Source organism: Benincasa hispida, chromosome 7 (genome assembly GCF_009727055.1).
Source record: "Benincasa hispida cultivar B227 chromosome 7, ASM972705v1, whole genome shotgun sequence".
Lineage (NCBI taxonomy): Eukaryota > Viridiplantae > Streptophyta > Magnoliopsida > Cucurbitales > Cucurbitaceae > Benincasa > Benincasa hispida.
Genome location: NC_052355.1, coordinates 17,451,930 through 17,459,371, shown reverse-complemented (window position 1 = coordinate 17,459,371; position 7,442 = coordinate 17,451,930). Strand labels below are relative to the sequence as shown.

Below are 7,442 nucleotides of genomic sequence, written 5' to 3'. Positions count from 1 at the left end.
GAAACGATGTCTGAGGGAGAGTCTAGTACTCCTCAGACAAGGGCAGATTCTCAGCTAGAAGATGTAGTTTTTGATAGGATAGTGCAGAGATTAGCAGCTAGTGTGGGCTCTGTACGAGTTGACCCAGAGAAGAAATACGGTATTGAGAGGTTTAAAGCCCTAGGGGCTGTGACATTTGAAGGTACAACGGATCCGGCTGAAGCTGAGTTATGGCTGGATGTAGTTGAAAAATGTTTCAATGTTATGAGTTGTCTAGAGGACAGGAAAGTAGGGCTTGCCACCTTTCTACTACAGAAAGAAGCAGAGAAATGGTGGAAAGTGATATTCGCCAGATGAACCAGCACAGATGCGATGTTATGGCCTGAGTTTAAGAAGGCCTTTAAAGACAAGTATTACCCCAGCTCGTTTCGGGATGTCAAAAGGGATAAGTTCTTCAGATTAACACAGGGAACGATGTCAGTGGTGGAATATGAGCAGAAATTTACAGAGTTATCACAGTATGCTCTATCGATTATTGTTAAGGAAAGAGATTGATGCAGGAAATTTGAACAAGTTTTGAGGAAGGAAATCAGAACTCCGGTGACGTCTACGGCTAATTGGCTAGATTTTAACCAGTTGGTAGAAACAGCAATACGAGTCGAGTGGAGTTTGGCAGATGATGAGCAGTTGCCAAGAGGCAGCGAGGCAGTAGTAGGGCTTAGAGACCGACGTGCCTTAGTTGTGGCAAGAGGCATTTTGGGGCATGCTATAGTGGCAGAGGTGTATGTTTCCAAGGTGGACAAACAGGGTATTTCNGGGGAACAAGTTGGCAGGGATCCAGGAAAAGGAAATCGAGACCCTCAGTCAGTGCAATTAGCCGACCAGAGATGCCACGAGTTGGTGAGTCAGTAGGTGTAGGAAATTTGAACAAGGTTTGAGGAAGGAAATTAGAACTCCAGTGACGTCTACGGCTAATTGGCTAGATTTTAACTAGTTAGTAGAAACAGCAATACGAGTCGAGTGGAGTTTGGCAGATGATGAGCAGTTGCCAAGAGGCAGCGAGGCAGTAGTAGGGCTTAGAGACAGGGGATCCCGACCTCCAGTTGCAACTCAGACTAGTGGAAGCCAATTTAGGGGAACTAGTTGGCAGGGATCCAAGAAAAGAAAAACGAGACCCTCGGCCAGTGCAGTTAGCCGACCAGAGATGCCGCGAGCTGGTGAGTCGGTAGCCAGCACATACAAGAGACCGACGTGCCTTAGTTGTGGCAAGAGGCATTTTGGGGCATGCTATAGTGGCAGAGGTGTATGTTTCCAAGGTGGACAAACAGGGTATTTCAAGAGGGACTGTCCCAGATGAACAGGGATGTCCCAACAGCATAACAGCCAACCTCCCAGACAGTTAACCAACCAAAGAGTGCTAGAAATCGAGGCGAAGGGTCAAGTGGTGCCAAGCAGAAGAATGTCGTAGGTTGACCTCAGCAGCAGGGGCGAGTGTACGCCGTGACACACCAGGAGGCAGCGGAGTCTCCAGATGTTGTAAGCGGTAATGTCATATTATGTGGACAGTTTGCTTATATTTTATTTGATCCTGGTGCCACACATTCATTTCTATCTAGCATGTATGCATCTAGTATAAATAGGTTGGTTGAACCTATGCCTGAAGAGTTATTTATCTCTACCCCTTTGGGAGATGTGATAATAGTAGATAGATGTTATAATCATTGTGAGGTACTGATCAATGGTCAGAACTTCTATGTTGATTTACTTCCCTTAGAACTGTTGGAATTTGATGCTATCTTGGGGATGGATTTTCTAAGTAAGTATCGTGCTTCAGTAGACTGTTAGGAGAAGGAGGTAAGCTCAGAAAATCAAATGGTCATGATGCAATGCTGACAGGAATCAAAAGATTAGTTGTGGGGAATCTGATATCGACAGCGAAAGCTCAGAAGCTGTTGAGCAAGGGATGTAAAGCCTATCTGGCTCATGTAGTGGTTGCTCAAGGGAAAGAGCTGAACCCAGAAGATGTCCCAATGGTAAATGAGTTTCGAGACATATTTCCTGAAGAACTATCGAGATTACCACCCAACAGGGAGGTGGAGTTTACTATTGACTTAATTCCAGGAACAACTCCTATATCGCAGGCACCATATAGAATGGCATCGTCTGAGTTGAAAGAATTAAAAGTTCAATTGCAAGAGTTAATTGACAAAGGATACATTTGACCTAGTATATCGCCTTGGGGAGCTCTGGTATTGTTTGTGAGGAAGAAAGATGATACACTTAGATTGTGTATCGACTATAGGCAGTTAAATAAGGTAACGATTAAGAACAAATATCTGTTACCACGTATTGATGATTTGTTTGATTAGTTAAGAGAAGACACGGTGTTTTCAAAGATAGACCTGAGATCGGGTTATCATCAACTGAAAGTGAGGGAAGCTAACATTCCTAAAACCACATTTAGAATAAGATATGGACATTATGAATTTTTAGTAATGCTATTCGGATTGACAAATGCCCCTGCGGTATTCATGGATCTTATGAACAGGATATTTCATCCCTACTTGGACAAGTTCGTGATAGTATTCATTGATGATATATTGGTGTATTCTGGTAGTAGGGAGGATCATACAACCCACCTAAGGATAGCATTAAAGACGTTGCGAGATAGGCCTGTATGCTAAATTCAGTAAATGTGATTTTTAGTTAGATCGGGTAGTATTTCTTGGGCATGTTGTTTCAGCAGAGGGCATTAGTGTGGATGCCCAGAAGACGGAAGCAATAGTTAATTGGGAACGACCCACGACTGTTTCAGAGATACGCAGTCTCCTAGGTTTGGCAGGTTATTATCGAAGGGTTATGGAGGGTTTCTCTAAGATAGCCCTTCCGTTGGCGAACCTGACCAAGAAAGGCATGAGGTTTGAATGGTCATTGGAGTGTGAGCATAGTTTCTAAGAGCTGAAACAGAGACTAGCATCAGCACCAGTGCTTACCTTGCCTGTTTCAGGTAAGGAATTTGAGATTTATTGTGACGCATCCCGACAAGGATTGGGATGTGTGTTGATGCAGGATGGAAAAGTGATTGCATATGCCTCTCGTCAACTTAAGAAACACGAGAGAATTTATCCTACGCATGATCTGGAGTTGGCAGTAGTTGTTTTGGCTCTGAAGTTATGGAGACACTACCTATTTGGAGAGCGCTGCAGAATATTTACAGATCACAAAAGCTTAAAATATATCTTTGATAAAAAGGAGTTGAATCTAAGACAACGAAGATGGATTGAATTGATTTAAGATTATGACTGTTCCATCGAGTACCACACTGGTAAGGCTAATTTGTAGTAGATTCCCTAAGTAAGAAATCCTCGGGACCCAAGGCCATTATTGGTTCAATAAGAGGAATGCTATTGCAGGGGTTCAGGAATTCTAGAACCGCCTTATCAGTGGAATCGTCAGGAGGAATGATAGCTACTTTAATGATAAGGCCTACCTTAGTAGAAAACCTTAAACGGGATTAGTTGAAAGACCCTGATCTTCAGAAGTTACTGATGATGTAAGTAAGGGCGTCCGGGTTGACTTTCAATTGGGAATAGACAATTTATTAGAAAAGGAGGGGAGAATGTGTGTGCCTAACAAGATACAGCTTAAACAAGCCATTCTAAAGGAAGCACATAGTTTTGCTTATGCTATGCATCCAGGAAGCACCAAGATGTACTGGTGGCTTGAGATGAAGAGAGACAAACAGAATATATGGACCGATGTATAATTTTTCAACAAGTAAAACCTGAGAGACAAAGACCAGCAGGATTACTCAATCCACTCCCAGTGCCTAAGTGGAAGTGGGAGCATGTGACAATGGACTTTCTATTTGGATTGCCTAAGACACCCTCAGGATTTGATGGCATTTGAGTAGTAGTCGATAGACTAACCAAGACGGCCAAGTTTATACCAGTAAAATTTACTTTTACACTAGACCGTCTAGCTAAGATTTATGTGGATAAGATAATTAGTCAATATGGAGCTTCAGTGTCGATAGTGTCAGACTGAGACTCGAGATTCACTTCAAAATTTTGGCCTAGTTTACAGAAGGCTATGGGCACTAAATTGCATTTCAGTACGGCTTTTCATTCGCAAACAGATGGACAGACAGAAAGAACTATACAGACACTGAAAGATATGTTAAGAGCTTGTGTACTACAATTCAAAGGAAGTTGGGATACACACTTATCGTTGATTGAATTTGCCTACAACAATAGCTACAATTCTAGTATTAGAATGGCTCCCTATGAAGCATTGTAAGGCCGACCTTGCAAGACCCCAGTATGTTGGAATGAAGTCGGAGAACGACAATTATTGGGTCCAGAATTAGTTCAACAAACAACAGAGAATGTGAAACTTATCGGGGATAATCTTAAGGCGGCTCGCGATAGACAGAAGAGCTACGCTGATAAGCGAAGAAGAGAACTAGAATTTAAAGTCGGAGAACGGGTATTTCTTTGGTTGTCCCCATGGAAAGGAATTCTTCGGTTTGGAAGAAAAGGGAAGTTAAGTCCACGATACATCGAACCATATGAAATTGTGGAACGGGTTGGTCTAGCAGCTTATAGGTTGCAGTTACCGATGAAGCTAGCTCGTATTCACGACGTATTTCATGTGTCAATGCTAAGGAAATATGTGCCTGATCCTATGCACATACTAGCAACACAATCGGTACAGCTTAAAGAAGATTTATCTTATAAGGAAGAGGCCATCGAGATTTAAGACAAGAAAGACCAGGTACTCAGAAATAAGACAATTCCTTTGGTGAAGGTGCTATGGCATAATCATGGAATTGAGGAAGCTACCTGGGAACCTAAAGAGCAAATGAGGAAGAGATATCCTCAACTTTTCAAATGATATGTCTCGAAATTTCTTTTAAGGGGGGGTGATTGTAAACCCCGAATTCTAGGTTTTCTAGATAAGCATGTTTAGCCAAAGGAATGTTATATTACATATTTATTAAAGTAGAAATTCATGTTCATTTATAGGAATTATGATGGAAGGGAAGGAAAAACATATTAAATGAGAGGTGACGTGGCGGTTAACCCTTGAACTCGGGAGGCGGCGGGAAGTTTTTGGAAGAAGAACTTCAAAAGCATGGTTTTGGAAATTGACATTAGCAAATTTAGTAAAATCAGTGCCATTCGAAAACTAAGAGAATCTAGTTCATGAGGTTGTCTTACCGAAGAAACATTGCAGGAGGAGAAGAACAAGAAGTGAAGAAAGTTTAGAGGAGGCAGAATCTCGGGTTAATCAGAGCTCTAGGTGAAGATTGGAAGTTCTAGGCCAAACTATAAGGAATTCTCAGCTAAAATTTTAAAGTAAGAAAGTTAACTCAATTTTAAACAGGTTTGTAGAAGGAAGTTTCTTGAAAAGAGTTCTAAATTTTGAGTTATGAATTTTTGAATTTATAATAGGGAATCGGTGCATAAGCAGACAACTGCTTGGGAAGAACAAACAAACAGTTCACCGTGGAGAGTTATAGCGAGATATGGGAATGAGGATCTCACTTATAAAGGAAATCTCACTGATTTTGTGATAAAGATCTCGCTCTAGAAGGAAATCTTGCTAGGAATTGGGCTGAGTATTGCTGGTAAAGTGAGTATCGCTAGGATGAAAATTTGCCAAGAAAAGCTTGATCTCGCTAGTAAGGATCTCGCTGATCTCGCTAGTAAGGATCTTGTTGATCTTGCTAGTAAGGATCTCACTGATCTCGCTCATGAGGATCTCGCCGATCTCGCTCATGAGAATCTCGATGATCTCGCTTATGGGGATCTCGCTGATCTCGCCCATGAGGATCTCACTTATGAGGGGGATCTCGCTCATGAGGATCTCGCCAGTAGAGCTGTCTTTGTTGATGAAAGTTCCTTTAGTAAATGAATTATTTGAGGTATTTTACTAAGAATTCTAAGTAGTTTAACCGGGAATTGTGTCCTTTCAGGCCAAGAAGAGCTAGGAGAGGCGTATAAACTGTTAAGAGTCCTGAAGAGCGGTGAGTGACTAAGTGAATTAATGTCTCCAATACTTATGTATATAAGATCAAGTAAGTTACAGTGACATTAATGATGAATTTATACTCCTCAAACAACAAATGGTTGGAGAATAACTTAACGCATGTTTCCTGGCTTGTATATGTGTAACACAGGCCAAGGTAGCGGTCAGTTTTCTCATGGTTGATCCTGCTGCTGCTTGCCACTGAAAGACTCAGCTTATTAAGAAGACTTAGGTTGATTATCTGTTTATGTACACATGTTTTGAGAGGGACTAAAGACTGTTTGGGCCATCTGTGAATATATTTCTATAAATGTTATGTCATGGATGTATGCATGTATTTATGTAATCTTTGTAGAACCTTAAGGGAGGTTTACTGTATGCGTATATTACTAATGTTCTAAACAGGTTGATATTTAGATTAGAAGGCTTGGGTGGTGGGTGCTGGCAGTAGGGCTAGTAATTACCACGGTCATACCCTCTTCTAGAATAAAAGGGTAATCTGGGAAGGGGTGTGATAATTTAGAATTCCAGGACTATATGATAGAACATGGAATTCAATCCCAACTTCTAACATTAGGTACACCTCTGCAGAACGATGTATCAGAAAGGAGAAATAGAACCTTGTTAGACATGGTTCGTTCTATGATGAGCTATGCTCAATTGCCTAGCTCATTTTGGGGGTATGCAATAGAGACTGCAGTTCACATCTTAAATAATATTCTGTTGAAAAGTATTTCTGAAATGGCTTTCATGTTATGGAGGGGGCAAAAACCGAGTTTACGTTACTTAAGAATATAGGATTGTCCTGCACATGTGCTACTGAAAAATCCTAAGAAGTTGGAATCTCGTTCAAGGTTATGTCAATTTATTGGTTTCCCTAAGGAAATGAGAGGTGGTCTATCCTACGATCCTCAAGAAAACAAGGGTTTGTATTGACAAACGCTACATTCTTGGAGGAAGACCACATGAGAGATCATAAACCACGAAGCAAATTAGTATTAAATGAAGCTACTAAATAATCAACAAGAGTTGTTGATGCAGTTGGCCTTTCATCAAGAGTAAATGAGGATCAATTATCCTATATACAGGCAATGAATGACGTAGATGAAGGAAATCAGAAGCGGATTTCCATGAGCAGCGAAACAAGACTATTCCAAATTACAATCATGAATTAACATAACATTTATAGTCGACTTCAAACATAAATGGTTTTGCAAATCATACAGAAATTACAACATGAAAGTCTCAAAAGCATAAAGGGAAAACTGTACAAACAGTGGCAGAAGTGTCTACACGCTTCGTTGTGCACGAACGCTCGAAAAATCAGCAACCTCGAAAGCCTGATCTACATGACCGCAACACAGTACGAACACTTCGCACTCGTCCTCAACGATCTCCTCGATCACGAACTCCTCCGCAACAGCGAACGG

General features: G+C 41.2%; 1 pseudogene; it reads left to right on the top strand.

The window, feature by feature from the left end:
* Positions 1-351: 351 nt before the first annotated feature.
* LOC120081000 lies at positions 352-5,574 on the top strand (annotated as a pseudogene).
* Positions 5,575-7,442: the final 1,868 nt, after the last annotated feature.